Genomic DNA, 17870 nt, shown 5'->3' with positions numbered 1-17870 from the left:
GAGACAATTTTAGTTCTTCCACTCCAATTTGCATGTCTTTGATTTTTTTTGTGTGTGTGTAATTGCTCTGACTAGGACTACCAGTACATAATCACCATTTATTTGTCCTGATCTACATTTATTTATTTATTTATCATTTTTATAGAATTTATTCGGGTGACACTGGTTAACAAAATTATACAGGTTTTTAGGTGCACAATTCTACAATATTATTTGTACACTGTATTGTGTGTTCACCACCCCAAGTCAAACCTCTATCCATCAACATTTATCTCCCATCCTGCACCTTCCCTCAACCTCTCTGTCCTCAACAATCACCACCTTGTTTTCTGTGTAAGTTTTTTCTTTTTCTTTTTTGTCTTGTTCAGTCCCCTCTACCAGCCAATCCTTGTCCCTGCCAAAAGTTATCACCCTGCTATTTGTCTATGAGCTTGTCTCTATTTTGCTTTTTAGTTCATTTTGTTCATTAGATTAAACATATGAATGAAATCATATCGTACTTGTCTTTCTCTAACTGGCTTATTTCACTTCGTATTTTACTCTTCAGTTCCATCCATGCTGTCACAAAAGGGTAAGATTTCCTTCTTTTGTAAGGCTGAGTAGTACTCCATTATGTAAAAGTGCCACAGCTTTTTTATCCACTCATCTACTGATATTCAAATCTTGGCTATGGTAAGTAATGCTGCAATGAACATAGATAGGGGTGCATATATTCTTTCGAACTATGTTTCAGGTTCATTTGAATAAATTTCCAGAAGTGGAATAGCTGGGTCATGGGGCAGTTACAGTTAAAATTTTCTGAGGTAACTCCATACTGCTTTCCACAGTGGCAGCACTAATCTGCATTCCTACCAACAGTGCACAAGTGTTCCCTTTTCTCCAAATCTTCACCAACACTTGTCTGTTAATTTACTGATGACAGACAACTGTGAAGTGATATCTCATTGTGGTTTTAGTTTGTATTTCTCTGATGATCAGTGATGTTGAGAATCCTTTCATCTGTCTATGGGCCATCTGCTCTTTGGAGCAGTGTCTATTTAGGTCCTTAGCCCATTTTTAAATTGTATTGTTTGTTTTCTTGATGTTAAGTTTATAAGATCTTTATAACTTTAGGAAATTAACCCTTTATCAGATGGATTGGCAAATATGTTCTATTCACTGGGTTATCTTTTTCATTTTGTGATGGTTTCCTTTGCTGTGCAAAACTTTTTAGTTCAATATAGACCCATTTGTTTATTTTTCTTTTGTTTCTCTGTCCTGACATGCTAATTGATACATGTTGATGACATGAAAATATCTGTATGGCTTTAGTATATTTAGAATCTGCTTTTGTAATAATTTTTGCTTTTTTGGAAATAATCAAAATTATCTATATATTTAATTTGAAGTTCGGCTTTTTGTTGGTTATTATTTCACCCATCATGGTAGCTTTACAACATAAGCACTGAAATATCTTTTACAGAATATAATACTTAGGAAAAAAAGGAAAAAATGAGAGAGATTATATATATTAGTTAAATGTGCTGAAAACAGCAGTCTTTAAAAGTTGTTTAAAGAATCTGAGTATATATATTATTAAAATTTGTTAGTATATTTTAAAGCAGTTAACTTTCTTTTTGCTCAAAAATATCTTTTTTTAAAACCTGGAAGAATACTGAGGAAATACCAAAGATACCAATTTATATGGGCACCTACTTATTGTTTTATTAGCAGAGTATAAAAGAAACCAATTATGAGATTTAAAGTCCCCACTCTGCAATTTTCCTGTTGTATAAAGAAAAAAAAGTTTCATTATTAATTCATGAGTTTAAATAATTGTGGCTTTTATCACATTTGCTATGGTAAACACTTAAAATGCAAATGATGATTTGTAATTTACTTTTTAGTCATTTCAAAAGTCATAACTAAGATTTTTAAAATAATGTTAAATCTTTATTTTAAGTAACTATATCAATGTGAATACTAAAATTTACTAATATTTAATTGTTATCAATATTAATATTAAATTTACTAATGAGTTAGATTGATGTTGAGATTTTTATTTTACACACAGAAATCTAGGCTCAGAATGGTGAAGGGGTCTTTTAAAAAAGTATTATATGACTGAGCTATTTCTTCTCTTCAATCTTCTTTTTTTACTGTAGGATTTTTTTTTTTTCATAATTCACCATATCTTAGTACAGGGCCTCGGGTTATGACAATTTCATTCCTACAACAGTGATATAACTCAAATTTTGTTGTAAGTCAAAACACACGTTAGCCTAAGTGTGGGACACTTACCTATCCTAATACAGTTGTAAAATCTTAATCTAGAATATGAAAACATGTTTTTCATTTTTCACAGAGAAAGAATATTGCATATTCTTCTACCACATGCAACAAAACTAGTTTGCCCATATAGTTTGTAAGTATGAAGTTAATGGTGTAAGCCATGGCACTTGTCTCAATTTTTTTTTTTTTTTCCATTTTTCTGAAGCTGGAAACGGAGAGACAGTCAGACAGACTCCCGCATGCGCCCGACCGGGATCCACCCGGCACGCCCACCAGGGGGACGCTCTGCCCACCAGGGGGCGATGCTCTGCCCATCCTGGGCGTCGCCATGTTGCGACCAGAGCCACTCTAGTGCCTGGGGCAGAGGCCACAGAGCCATCCCCAGTGCCCGGGCCATCTCTGCTCCAATGGAGCCTTGGCTGCGGGAGGGGAAGAGAGAGACAGAGAGGGAAAGCACCGCGGAGGGGTGGAGAAGCAAATGGGCACTTCTCCCGTGTGCCCTGGCCGGGAATCGAACCCGGGTCCTCCGCACGCTAGGCCGACGCTCTACCGCTGAGCCAACCGGCCAGGGCTCAATTTTTTTTTAAGGTCTTTATAGGACTGAGCATCATAAACTTGAAACATTGTAAGATTGTCATAACCAGAGGCTCCCCTCATATGATCTTTTGTTCTCTATTTTCAACATATTTCTTTGGTTTTAATCATATTCTAAAGTACAAGTCACTGCTCATATTCCTCTTCATACTTTCTTATCTCCTACTTTTTTTGTTTCTTCCACATAAATTGAAATCTTATGATCTCTTAAATAAACCATTGTCAAGTGAACCCAAAACCAATTAATGCTTGAAAAATTCAACTTTTGAGATTGTCATCTATTCTTTATTATAAACTCTTGATTTGACTAATAATCAAAATCTAAATCCTATATACTCATTGGCCTCATATTATTTTCTTGTGCAAAATTCTGTAATATTTTATACAACTTATGGCATTTATTTGTAAGATTAATCAAGAAAAACAGAGTTAAAATATAATTTTACCTGTTGACAGACTTCTTTGGTTTATAAGTGGAATTGTTAAGCACAGTCACTATTCCTCAAAGTACGACAATTAAAAGCAACACAGAGGAAGAGAGGTAGGAAACACTCGGGATTATCTAAATAAATAGAAAAGCAAGGGTTACATGTATAATTGAGTTCCACAAGCCTCATTGAAACCACTAGCTATAACTTACCCAGTAAATTATGACCATAGTTTAATAATTAGCAAAACTGAATATAGTATATAACATATATAACTACATATACACATGTATTTATATTTATATTGTTTTGTCAAGCCATTGAAAGGATTACTAAGGCATGAGCAAAATGATAAAATGTGCAAGAGAAAAAAATATATATATAATTAAGAATTAGTTTTTTAAACAATAGATAACAGTGGATTACATACCTATCATTATGAGAAGCATATTTATTATCATTCATTGAGTATAATTTAGTTAAATAAAATACCCATTGTATTCACTAAAGAGAAAAAATAGTTCAGCTATATAATACTTTAGATAGGAAATAGGTAATTAGAAAGTTTAAAAGAAATTTATTAGAAATACTATCAACAATATACATGTCTTACAATGAGACAGTCTAGGTCAGAGAAAAAAAAAGTATTTTAAGAATCTTCTGGGGCCCTGGCTGGCTAGCTCAGTGATAGAGTGTCAGCCCAGTGTGTGAAAGTCCCAGGTTTGATTCCTGGCCAGGGCACACAGGAGAAGCACCCATTTGCTTCTCCACCCTTCCCCCTCTACTTTCTCTCTGTCTCTCTTTTCCACTCCTGCAGCCAAGGCTCCATTGGAGCAGAGCAGGCCTGGGCGCTGAGGATGGCTCCATGGCCTCTGTGCATCAGGCACTCAAATGGTTCTGGTTGCAACCAAGCGATGCCCCAGATGGGCAGAGCATCGCCCCCTCGTGGGCATGCCGGGTGGATCCCAGTCAGACACATGTGAGAGTCTGTCTCTCTGCCTCTCTGCTTCTCAATTCAGAAAAATACAAAAAAAAAAAAAAAAAAAAAAGAATCTTCTGAGCCCAGACAATGGACTGAATGATAGAGCTCAGCCCAGCATATGGAAGTCCTGGGTTCAATTCCTAGTGAAGGCACACATGAGAAGTGATCATCTGCTTTTCTCCCCCTCCCACTCCCCTTTCTCTTTCTCTTCACCTACTGCAGCTAGTGGATCACTGATTTGAGCACTGCCCCCAGACAGGGGTTGCCGGGTGAAATTTGGGTGGGGGGCATGTGGGAATCTTTCTCACTATCTTCCCCCCTCTCACTTAAAAAGAAAAGCCTTCTAATTTTAAATTCACACTTCCTAAGCAACTCTGGTTGATAGATGAACCTGCTGAATCTCCCTAATATATCAAATGTCTTTTTTTTCCTTTTCTTTTTTTGTATTTTTCTGAAGCTGGAAATGGAAGAGAGAGTCAGACAGACTCCCGCATGCACCCGACCGGGATCCACCCGGCACGCCCACCAGGGGGCAACGCTCTGCCCCTCCGGGGCGTCGCTCTGTTGCGACCAGAACCACTCCAGTGCCTGGGGCAGAGGCCAAGGAGCCATCCTCAGCGCCCGGGCCATCTTTGCTCCAATGGAGCCTCGCTGCTGGAGGGGAAGAGAGAGACAGAGAGGAAGGAGAGGGGGAGGGGTGGAGAAGCAGATGGGCGCTTCTCCTGTGTGCCCTGGCTGGGAATCGAACCCAGGACTTCTGCACGCCAGGCCGACACTCTACCACTGAGCCAACTGGCCTGGGCTCAAATGTCTTTATTTCATCTTTAGTCTGCTGATGAGTATACAGCAGCTAGTACATATGAGTTTATTTGGTTCTGGCCAAGCGTTCTTTTGCTTAGATTGAAGCCAAGAAAAAATCAACTGTTTCTATAAAGTAACCAGTTACATGCCTTGCATCTAGGGCACCTATCCTAAAAGTGCTGAGTGAAAACAATGCGGTCACCAGGTAAGATGAGATTTGTATGAGGGTGAGAAAAGTCTGGGTTTAGTAGCCAAGTCAATGAGAAACTAAGGGTAAGGACCAGAATGAAGATTGGTAACGATTAGAAAGGCATAGATAAATCTGAGAAATAAAGCTAAAGTTAAAGTTTTAGGTTTTGTTAAGAATGCGTCTTCTAGGCTCAGGGTGAAAGAAAAGAGTAGAGGCTCACTCACATCCTTGGAATCCTTTGACTTTCTTCAGCCAGATAATTAAAAAATGGCAGCTTCATCTTGTCACAAGGAAACAACCCATCCAGAAATAGAAAATGCTTTTTTATATTTTGAGGAACTACATTTTCTCTCAGTTTCCTCTGCCAGAGAGAGCTGCTTGTGTTCAGGGCAAAGCTTCAGAGGAAAGCCTAAGGTGTTCTTGAAAATTGGACTCTGCCCTGACATTCTATGCTTAATTATCATTATGGTTTATGCAGACCCACACAAGGACCATAATAACAGAGATCCTGGCATGTCCACGTTCTAAGCGCTCACCATTTCTACACAATTTTCACAGTACCTTAACCTACCCGGTCTATTTGCTTCCAGAAAGACCAAGTCATATCCAGGGCTTTTATTTTTTTGACAAACTGGCCAATAACCCAGGAATCTTTTGCTTGGTAGATATGGCAGTAATAAAATATTTTACATCCCTTCTCTACATTGATGGATAATGTAATTTTATATACATTTATGCAGATATAGCTATACCATGTATATATTGGCCTTTAGATTAGAAATAAAAGGAAGATGTGTTTGACTAAAGAGTAGGAGACCAATAATCCTTAAAGCAAGTGGGAAGGCTGTCACATAATTTGGGTAAATAAGTATTTTGGAATCTGCTTCCTAATGTTCAAGTAGGCATAAGGCTTACTGTCCCTTAAAAAAGCAGTGTTAATTACTGTAGCTAGGAGCTGGACAATGGTATCAGCAAATTTGGTTTATTTGCAATTCACACATAACTCATGCTTTATGGTAGATTTTACTCATAACAAAGTGCATTGAAAAAGATGCTTTAGAGTGCTCAATTTTTTTCTAAAGATGCAATGAATTATCATAATCGCCTGTACTAAGAGAAAGTGTATTTTTTTAAAATCACATTTATATATGAAAGGATAAAGAATTAGAGGTGTGAAATGATTTTTCCAAAGTGTAATGTCCAGTAAGTGATAAAATGGGTATCATGACAATTATCTTTCTGTCAGGCCCATTGTTACTCATTCCACTTTAACACACCATCTTGGAGGCTGCTCTTTGTTTACAAATGTTAGTCTTTCAGTTTTTCCATGATGAATTTTCAAATTCAATACCTGCATGTAACCTTGCCTGTCTTGTTCGTCAGAATTCAAATATTTGTTCTTTGGAATTCTAAAGCCCAACTATCCTTCCAAGTCATCATTGTTTCAGCTTATTTATATCTGTCTTTTTATAATGTTTTTGAGTGTATAGACTATAACATATCATTTTTGTAAATCAGGAGTAGTCAACCTTTTTATACCTACTGCCCACTTTTGTATCTGTTAGTAGTAAAATTTTCTAACCACCCACTGGTTCCACAGTAATGGTGATTTATAAAGTAGGGAAGTAACTTTACTTTATAAAATTTATAAAGCAGAGTTACAGCAAGTTAAAGCATATAATAATAATTGCTTACCAAGTACTTTATGTCGGATTTTTGCTAAGTTTGGCAGAATAAATCTTTATAAAACAACTTATTATAGTTAAATCTATCTTTTTATTTATACTTTGGTTGCTCTGCTACCACCCACCATGAAAGCTGGAACGTCCACTAGGGGGTGGTAGGGACCAGGTTGACTACCACTGTTGTAAACAAAAGGGTGACTTGATGGCTACTGAAAACACTTGGCTATTTCAAGTTGTGGGGGAGGGACACATTTTCTTCTACCCTCAAAGTTTTTTCTAGCTGGTCTAATAATCAAAAAGACATGAGACAAATTAACAGGAGAAAATAACAAAATTTAATACATACATATGTATGGGAACCCCACTTACCTGAGAGAGTCAGAGACCCCACAGGCATGAGATGTTCAGAAACAAGAAGAGGGACTGAGGGAAGTAAGACAGTCTGAGCTAAGGATGGGGTAATGAGTCTTAGGCGCTTCCAAGTGTCAGTGCAGGATGATAAGAGCAGAGCTTTAGTAAATAGAAGTTGGTCCTGCTCTACAGATAAATTAAAAGAAGTTATTTCTGGCAATCTCTTATTATAAGAAAGGCTTCCAATTCACCAATTCAAGTTCTTCTTAGTTGTTAGAGGAAGGGGCAAAAGTTTCTCTTGAGCCTATGACTAAGATTGCCTTTAGCTCAAAGTCATCTGTATATCACAGAGGCATATGTTGGAGTAGCTTGTTCTGAATACTCACAAAGTGTTTTTCAAAAACTTATGTGGCTGGATATGCTGACAACCAAGAACTTTGCCTTATTGTCTAGAAATCAATAGGGGTTGATTACTTTATAGAGAAGAAGATGTAGAATAAAGAAGTAATAAAATTATTAGCAATGGTCAATAATGAGGTTCAGATATTATATTCAAGAATCCTTCTTATTCAGTTGTACAAAATATCAAATGTTTCTTTACATGTTTAATAAATAATTATTTCTTCAATTTCCCTAATCTAAATCAGGATATATCAATTATATGAACCCTCACCAAAGTTTGTTTAAAAATGCAATCTAGAACTACCTTATGACCCAGCAATCCCTCTACTGGGTATATACCCCCAAAACTCAGAAACATTGATACATAAAGACACATGCAGCCCCATGTTTATTGCAGCATTGTTCACAGTGGCCAGGACATGGAAACAACCAAAAAGCCCATCAATAGATGACTGGATAAAGAAGATGTGGCACATATACACTATGGAATACTACTCAGCCATAAGAAATGATGACATCAGAACATTTACAGCAAAAAGGTGGGATCTTGATAACATGATACGAAGCGAAATAAGTAAATCGGAAAAAACCAGGAACTGCATTATTCCATACGTAGGTGGGACATAAAAGTGAAACTAAGAGACATTGATAAGGGTATGGTGGTTACGGGGGGGAGGGGCACAGAGAGAACAAGATAGAGGGTGATGGAGGACAATCTGACTTTGGGTGATGGGTATGCAACATGATTGAACGACAAGATACCCTGGACTTGTTATCTTTGAATATATGTATCCTGATTTAGTGATGTCATCCATTAAAAACATAAAATTATTTAAAAAAAAATAAAAAAAAATAAAAAATGCAATCTAGAAATAATGTACTCAGCAATCTAGTCCCAAATTAAATCAATAGTTGTTACGAGACTATCAGCTTCACTATAAAATCTTCTAGATAGCCTATAGATAAAGCAAAAAATTTTAAATATTTTAGAGAGGGGAAAGAGTAAGAGAGAGAAAAGGGGGAAGACCAGGCAAGCCCAGGATTTTGAACCAGTGACCTAAGCATTCTAGGTCAACACTTAATACACTGCCCCACCACAAATCAGGCAATAAGGTACAATTTGTTCTTAAATCCTTCCTATAAAGTGGCATATGTTTTCACCTAAAGGAATTAATATGTTCCTTAAAAAAATAACGGCCTGATCAGTGGTAGTGCTGTTCATAGAGTGTCAACCCAAGATGCTGAATACCCAGGTTTGAAAACATGAGGTTACCAGCTTGAGTGTGGGCTCACCAGCTTGTGTGTGGGGTCATTGGCTTGAGTGTGGCATCATAGACATGATCTCCTTGTCACTGCTTTGAACCCAAAAGTCACTGGCTTAAAGCCCAAAGTCTTTGGCTTGAGCCCAAGATTGCTGGATTGAGTAGTGAAATTCAAATAATTTAACAACTGGTTTTATAACCTACTGATCATTTTTAGTATAAAAAATTATATATCAAAAGGTAGTTTATTATTGCATGCATTTAATACTTAAATAAGAACAATAAAAATAGGGACACAAGATTAAATTATGTTATAAAAAAGAGTATGTATGTTAGTTTACTTAATAAAAGTGAAGGAATGAAAATGTAGTATTTCATCAAAGGTATAATGAGTTTTTGAAATGAATAAATAAATATAATAAGCATAGTTTCATCAAACCAGCTGAATCACACTACTGATGGGGTCACAGGCTTAGCTGGAGCCCTCTGATCAGGGCACATATGAGAAGCAGTCAGTGAAGAACTAAAGTGACACAACTATGAGTTCATCCTTCTAATTTGTCTCCCTTCTTCTCTGTCTGTCTCTACCTCTCTGCCTCTCTCTCTCTCTAAAATAAATAAATAAATAGTCCTTATATAAAAAGATATAGTAATATCAACTTAATATACAATGTTTAAATTTAGGTGACAACTCACTCAATTTTAAACAAGAATTAAAGTGAACTAATATTTTCTTTTCCAACATGTGACAATTAAAATTGGAATCTAATCCCAAGAGGTTACTATTTTTTAAGTGAACTATCTTCTAAATCCCTTTGACTGATTTACTTTGACAACTAGACAAGACAAGTATCAATAGTGCATGGCCTTCAAAATGTCAGAAACACAAAGTACATTTTTAGATGTAAATTATTGCTACTGTTTAAAGGACTCTGAAAATGTTAATTGTAATAAGGGTCAAATTAAATAAAGTTGTTTTTATAATGGGAAAATTAAGAAAAACAATATGAATTTACATATAATTATTTATGAAAAAGTAGAAATTGGCATCCTATACTAAATAATTCCCTTGATTTCTAATATTATACTTTTAGAATTGTGTAAAAGCAATAGTAGTAAGCTGAATTCTGGTGGCCAAAAGTATGTCCTGTCTTACCCTGATCTCCATACCTGTAATAGCTTTATATGGTCTTAAAGACTGAACATCTGTGTTCTTCTAAAATTCCTATTTGATACCTAATCCTCAACATGACGGTATCAGGAAGTGTGGCCTTTCACGGGTTATTAGGTCATCAGAGTAAAACCTTCTTAAATGGAATTAGTACCATTTATAAATAAGGCACCAGAGAGTTCCCTCAACCCTTCTGTCTTGTGAGGACCCAGTGAACCACTAAGAGGGCCCCAACCAAACACTGAATCTGCTGGTGCCTTGATCTTGCACTTCCCAGTCTCCAGAACTGTGAGAAATAAATTTCTGTCATTTATAAGTCACTCAGTCTGTAGCATTCTATTATAGCAGCTCTAAAAAACTAAGATAAAAATTGGTATCAGGAGGAGGGTGCTGTTGTAAAAATACATAAAAATGAGGCTTTGGAATTGAGTAATGGCTAGAAGTTGGGTACAGTTTGAGGTGCATACTAAAAAATTATTATTGCCATAAATGGACTCTTAAGAACAATTCTGGTGAGAGCCCGGCAAAGAAAAGCAGAGAGCTATAGAGATAGCTTTAATTTTCTTAGGGAATACTATGTCATCTTAAATTAAATATTGGTAGAAATATAAAAAGTAAAGGTCGTTTTAAATAGTCTCAGATGGAAATGAGGACGAACTTCTGGTCAAGATGGTGGTGTACGTAAATACGGTACTCACATCCCCCCACAACCACATTAAAATTACAACTAAACTAAAGGACAGCCATCATTCAGAACCACCTGAAATCTAGCTGAATGGAAATCCCCCAGCTAGGTATTTAAAGGAAAAGTCATGCTGAGAATGGTAGGAGGGGCAGAGAAGAACAGGTTGGTTCCAGGGGATGATGGCTTAAAATCAAGAGGGAAGCCTCTGCTGTGGAGGTTCCTCCTGAGAAGCGAGGGCTCCCCGCCCCTCACCAGATGCCCAAGCCCAGGGTTCCAGTGCCAAGAAGAGAAGTCTTCATAACTTTGGGCTGTAAAAACCAACGGACATTGTGGCTTAGTAAAATGGAGAGCTGTCCGAGTGCCAGGAAGTTCCTCTTAAAGGGTCCATGTATTGACTCACTTCTCTGAGCCTCAGCACTGGGGAAGCAGCTTGAAAGGAACCAAAGACAGAAGGGAAGAGACTGAATTATCTGACCTCAAGGTAAGAGCTGAGGTGGCAGCTTTCTGTCAAGCAAAAGTGCTGACTGAACCATTGTTCTTTTGGTGAGCCCTATCCCCACGCAGCTGGCAATTTACATCAACCTGGTTTACGCTGTTCACCCTGCCCAGGTAACTCTAGAAGACCCCACCCAACCAACTTATAAACCCACCCAAGCCATTTTCAGTGGCTTTTCCATACAAATGGCTCACCTTGCCTCAGGCTTCAGAGTTTCTTGAAATTTCTCAACAAGCTGCATCTGGCTTCTGTGTACCCTGTACACAAAGTAGCCCCTGGCCAGGAACTAGCAACAGCCTTTTTTGGTTCACAACTCGGTTTCTCCTGGGTACCTCCAAACCCAGCACATGTAGCGGCCATCTGCATATCACTCTATAGCACATTCTAAGTGGCCTCTGACAGCACACAGATGGTGGCTGACTTTGTACCTCCTAGGAGGCCCCAGTGCCAGGGTGACTGGTGGACAGCTTTAGATCACGCCAGATTACAACCCTTACCACCTCCATGAGTGACACACTCAAGGGGTGGACTGAGTACCAAAGCCCCACTGAAGCAAGTCCTGATCTGGAGGGTCACCTCTTACATAGCAGTTCCTCCACAGCACCTGCAGCCAGTACTCAAAGCCAATCAGCCTGGAGGTCAATACCTCCCAATAATGCCAATAGTAATCATGCCTCAACTATAATAAAAAAGTGCACACAGCCCACAAAGCGGCACACCTGGAAAGCATAGCTTGGGTGATTGAGACCCTATATGACACCTGCTACACAAGGTTACTCTTCCAAGTTTGGGAGACATAGCAGCTCCACTTAATGCTTAGAAACAAATGTAGGGAAGTAGCCAAAATGTGAAGACAAAGAAACATGTCCCAAGTGAGTGAACAGGAGAAATCTCCTGGAAACAACTAAATAAAATGAAAGTAGACTGACCAGGTGGTGGCGCAGTGGATAGAGCGTCGGACTGGGATGCGGAAGGACCCAGGTTCAAGACCCCGAGGTCGCCAGCTTGAGCGAGGGCTCATCTGGCTTGAGCAAAGTGCTCACCAGCTTGGACCCAAGGTTGCTGGCTCCAGCAGGGGGTTGCTCGGTCTGCTGAAGGCCCACGGTCAAGGCACATGTGAGAAAGCAATCAATGAACAACTAAGAAGTCGCAACGCGCAACGAGAAACTGATAATTGATGCTTCTCATCTCTCTCTCCGTTCCTGTCTGTCTGTCCCTATCTCTGCCTCTGTAAAAAAAAAAAAAAAAAAAAAGAAAGTAAGCAAACAAACATATAGAGTTTAAAACAATGGTTATAAGGATGTTCAAGAAACTTGGTGAGGACACAAAAATCATTTAAAAAAAAAAACAGTAAGAAATGAAGGAAAGCCCTGGCCAGTTGCCTCAGCAGTAGAGCATTGGCCGAGCATGTGGAAGTCTCGGGTTTGATTCCTGGTTAGGACTCACAGGAGAAGCACCCATCTGCTTCTCCACCCCTCCCCTTCTCTTTTCTCTCTGTCTCTCTTCCCCTCCCACAGCCAAGGCTCCATTGGAGCAAAGTTGACCCAGGTGCTGGGGATGAATCTGGTTGCAACAGAGCAATGCCCCCTGGTGAGCATGCTAGGTGGATCCTAGATGGGTGCATGTGGGAATCTGTCTCTCTGCCTCTCCGCTTCTCACTGGGGGGGGGGGGGGGGTGGAGTGAGAAAGATACACTAACTAAAATGAAGAATAATTTGTAGGGAATCGACAGTAGAATAGGTCAAGCTGAAAATCAAATCAGTGATTTAGAATACAAGGAAGAAAAAAAAAACCCCTAAGCAGATCAGCAAAAAGAAAAAAGAATACAAAAAGTGAAGATAGTGTAAGAAGTCTGTGGGACTATTTCAAGCAAACCAACATTCACATTGTGGGGATCCTGGAAGAAGAGAAAGAGCAAGAAATTGAAGACCTATTTGAAAAAACTAATAACAGATATCTTCCTTAACTTGTTAAAGGAAATAGACATACAAGTACAGGAAGCTCAGAGAGTCTCAAACAAGATAAACCCAAAGAGGCCTACACCAAGACACATCATAATTAAATGTTAAAGGTTAAAGATAAAGAGAGAATCTTAAGAGCAGCAAAAGAAAAGCAGTAAGACTGTCAGCTAATTTATCAACTGACAGTCTAGAAGGGAATAGGAAGAAAATTAGATAAAAATTATATTTGCTGATTACTAATTATTTATATAAATAATAATTACTATTAGAGCTTATGTTATAAGTAAGCATCACTGATTGACACTTGACCTTTTAACATGCATTTTTCATAATTCCTTTTAGTAGCTATTGCTTCCATTTTGCAGACAATAAAAATGAAACTCGTCTGGCCTATTGTGGCACAGTGCATAAAGTGTTGACCTGGAATGTTGAGTTTGCTGGTTCGAAATCCTGGACTTGTCCAATCAAGGCACATGCGACAAGCAACAAGCAAGCAATAAACGACTAAGTTATACTTCTTGCTCTCCACCACCCCACTCTTCACCCTGTCCTCCTTCTGTAATATCAATAAATAAAATCTTAAAAATAAAATGAAATTCAACTATGTCATTTTTTAAGATTCTACCTACAGCATTTGTTTCACTTTAGAACTATGTTTTCAAAGAGTTAATTGCTATACACTTCTTACTATCATGTTACTTTTTAATAATGAACTGCTTGCACTATTTTTATATTGCTACCCTTTTTCCATCTCACTGCATGTTGCCTGTTATGATATGTGCTTTGTATAGGTCAGGTGTCTAGGTTTTCTGCCTTCCAACCCATTCCTGCTATATGCTTCTCCAAACACTACAGGTGACACTCAACAATTCATTAGTAATTGTCAAAATAAGAAAAGAAAACTAAAGTTGAAGCCCATGAAAATGAGCCATCTAGTGACTTCAGACAAATGGTATCAGTCAGGGTTATGAAACTTAGAAGGAAAGGGCTGTGAAACTCTTCAGAACCTACCTAATCAAGTTATCAATTGTGTCTTCTACTATACACTATGAGTGAATTAAATAAGTATTTTTATTTTTTTTTCATAATTATCTGTCTCCTACCCATGCTTATCGTGTTTTCCTACCCAGCAACTTTAGGCTAAGCCATATGACAATGAAATATAAGCCAATGACACATAGGTCATGTCCAAGAATAAACTTAATATGTGTTTGCATGCTTTGACTCTACCTTGTAGTCCTTATATTCTAATATAAGAACATGTTTGTTTAGTCTAGATTCCTGAAAATATTTATAAGAATCTGTTTGAGGGTCAGTGTAACCCACCAGAGCCAACTAAAGCTACAGCTGACCCATAGCCTCCAATTAGCATAAAAAAGAAATCAGGACCTGTTGCTGTAATCCTAAAATACTGGTGCTGTTTGACATAACAACAAAATCTCAGGTTGGATGTGTAAAACAAAATTCTAAAATATATGGCATTGGTTTTAAGGATAAGCAGGTGGGAGTGAAGACCCTGATAGAGGAGGTTAGGAGAATGACAACTTGTGTGGGCAGTGACAAAATATTTCATAATACTTTTGCTGTGATATCTTGAAAGACAGAAAATGCACACAGTGTAGTTGAGGTTCTGGGACAAGAGATTTGGAGAAAAAATGTTGGTAGTGTTTTTTAGCTATGTTTAATAGGTAGTAGGAGAGGCAATGAGGTCATAATAGACTTGACCTGTTTGCAAACAGGGATTAAAAAGGGAAAATGGACAAGCCATATATTATAGGAATAGTAGTGTTGAAAGATATATTTTCTCCCAATCTGGTAAAGATCCTCAAGTGTGGCCTTAAGTACTTTCTCTTAAAACTTCTTCCAGGCTAAAGTCAGACAACAGTAAATTCTTTCAGTTTGAAAAACACTTGGGAGTCTGGATAGAGAAGAGATCAATGGTGTGGTCCTAGAAGGTCTAATAAACTTAAGTTTCCTGTCATTAAGTACATTTAGAACTTGACCATATGGTGGCACAGTGGATAGAGAGACAGCCTAGATGCTGAGGACTCAGGTTCGAAACCCCAAGTTTGCTGGCTTGAGCATGGTCTGATCCGACTTGAGCCTGAGCTCATCAGCTTGAGCCCATAGGTCACTGTCTAGAATCCCAAGGTCGCTGGCTTGAGCCCAAGGTCACTGGCTTGAGCAAGGGGTCACAGGCTTAGCTGGAGCCCCCAGTCAAGACACATATGAGAAAGTAATAAATAAATAAATAAGGTGGCACAACAACTTGATGCTTCTCATTTCTCTCCTTCCTGTCTGTCCATTTCTCTCTCTCTCTAAAAAATAAAAAGTATAGTTAGAGAGACATGTCTCAGACAGAACTGAGAAAGTTACCATTTGCATTAATTAGAACCAAATAATGTGAAAAATATTGTCCAAAGAGTTATATTTTATTATAAAATGAGCTATAAGCCTGAATAAAAAAAGAACAGTGACTATTAGAAATGTAAAATGACTGTTATTGAAATAACTCCAATGTTCTATAACTTGCTTTATGTGACATATATAGATATAACAGTGTGAAAATTTAAATACACATAGCACAAAAAATGTCACAGTAGTACAATGAACTGTTTGTTGTAAGCCTTTGAGCAAGTGACATTCATACTGGCTCTTTGTGTCCTTTCTTTGTAAAAAAGCAGAGTAGGATTAAGTATTCTCTGAGGTCTTTTTTCAGCTCATATTTGATTTCATGCTACTAAAATAGTTCTATTTATAGCCTTTCTTATCATGTGAAAACATATTTCTTCCTTTCTCTGGGAAAATGCTACAGTCATTCAAAAATAACTAATAAACAAGTTTTCTAAGATCCTAAAAACTATAAGCTGAATGAGAACAGTTCTTTGGAAGGAACCAAGTGAGGAAATTCTATTATGTAAGCAGACAGGGCTAAGTGCTTAATTAAATATGGGAGGTTACTAAAGATCAAGTATTAAAAATTTTATTCAATTCAATCACAATTTAGTTTACATAAAATTTATGGTATGACATCCCACAAAGGATATGTTTGAATAGTTTTTATTTATCAAGATTAAAATACTAAAGCATACTGTCATGTTTTTTAAAAGAATATATTTTCATAAAAGTGGGATAATAGGGAGTCGCTGGCTGGTTGTGCAGGCTGATTCGCAGTGCTTCGGCATGAAAGAGGCCCAGAGGTTTCACCAGATGGCCTAAGGGGTCCACGGCACAAAAAGAGGCAAAGGATTGAGGCGGAAGACAAGATGGCGATGGAGTAGGTGGATGTACCAACTTCCACCTCCCAGAACCAAAGTGAATTACAAACTAATTTTAAGAACCATCATCTGGAAAAACCAACTTTGGACTAAACTAGGAGGACACTTCAACCAAGGAACACTGAAGAAGCCACACTGAGACTGGTAGGAAAAGCAGAAACGTGGAGAGGGCTGCCCAGCTCCCCAGAGCAAATGGCAGCCGGGAGAGGCTCACATGGTGGGAAGTGAGTTTAGCAGAAAGGGGAGGGTCCTGAGTCCCAGGAACAAAGCCCCAGCCTGCAGCCCCAGAGCCTAGAAGAGGCATATGGACAGTATTTAGCTAGAAACAAGACAGGATATTGTTTGTGAGAAAGAGACTGATTTCTCAGACCCAGGATTCTGCTTAAAGGAACCGCGCAGAACACCTCTCTTACAACCACTCACCCGGGGGTCCAGGGCACGGAGAGAGAGGAGAGGACCGGAGAGGCAGGAAGAAAGTGTAATATAGGAAGCACAGGGAGAAACATTTTGAGAGACAGCCACCCTAACCCCTGGGACGAGTCACTCCCCAAATATGAAGTGAATATTTCCCCTGAAAACAGCAATACCAGCAAAGGGAAGCAGGACACCAGCCAAATAAGCTCTCCAACGGTACTTAGAGCAGAGTCGCTTAGAAGGAGGGAGCTTTCGGGACTACAGTAGTGAGTCTTAAGGTCTGAGCTGCAGTGCCCCCACCCACACGGCTGAGGGCTCACCTGAGGGCAGGCGGCGGCAGGACGTGGAAGCACAGTTCTGTTGGAAAGGGCGGAAGCCGGCTGGCCACAGCTGAGGCCTAGGTGTGAGCTCAAGTCTTGCCCGGCTGGGGAGGAGAGGACATGCAAAAGTGGTCAAGCCCAGCTGCGAGTCATCTGCAATCCAGCCTGCAGGGTAAGGGCAGGAGCCCCAGAAGTGGTGGAGACACACCCTTGAGCAAGTGCGCAGGAGCACAGCCTTGCCCCGCTTGCTGAACTGAGGCTTGTGGCCTGACTTGGGAGCTGGCTCCTCCCGTGGGGGTGGAGCCAAAAGCCCAGAACAGGTGGAGTCCCACTACTGAGCATGGGAACACAGTCCCACCCGATCTGTGGAGCCAAGGCTTGCAGCCATCCCACAAGTGGGCTCCTCCTTCAGCGGCGGGTGAAAGCCCGGAATCAAGCGGAGACTCGCAGCTGAGCAAAGGAGCTCGCCACTGCCCTCAGGGCCAAGCATAATGCCACCATAGGGATGGGGAAAAAGCCAAGGCCACTGAAGCTTGTACACCTGAGCACGTGATCACAGCCATTCCCATGAAGGAGAGG

The 17870-nt window shown here is 39.1% G+C and overlaps 1 protein-coding gene across 6 annotated transcripts in view; it reads right to left on the bottom strand.

Annotated features, from left to right (window-relative positions):
- The window catches only part of SLC16A7 (solute carrier family 16 member 7), a 221492-nt gene that overhangs the window by 83238 nt on the left and 120384 nt on the right, over positions 1-17870 (bottom strand). For 5 of the 6 annotated variants that reach the window (XM_066258875.1, XM_066258874.1, XM_066258872.1 and 2 more), the window contains one exon: positions 3312-3427. The exons of the other annotated variant lie outside the window; for it this stretch is intronic. The gene's annotated coding sequence lies outside the window, so the exon portion shown is untranslated. The remainder of the gene's footprint in view (positions 1-3311; positions 3428-17870) is intronic. 6 annotated transcript variants of the gene reach the window in all.

Source organism: Saccopteryx bilineata, chromosome 2, assembly GCF_036850765.1.
Source record: "Saccopteryx bilineata isolate mSacBil1 chromosome 2, mSacBil1_pri_phased_curated, whole genome shotgun sequence".
NCBI classification, from domain to species: Eukaryota; Metazoa; Chordata; class Mammalia; order Chiroptera; family Emballonuridae; genus Saccopteryx; species Saccopteryx bilineata.
This window is presented reverse-complemented; position numbering and strand designations above follow the sequence as displayed.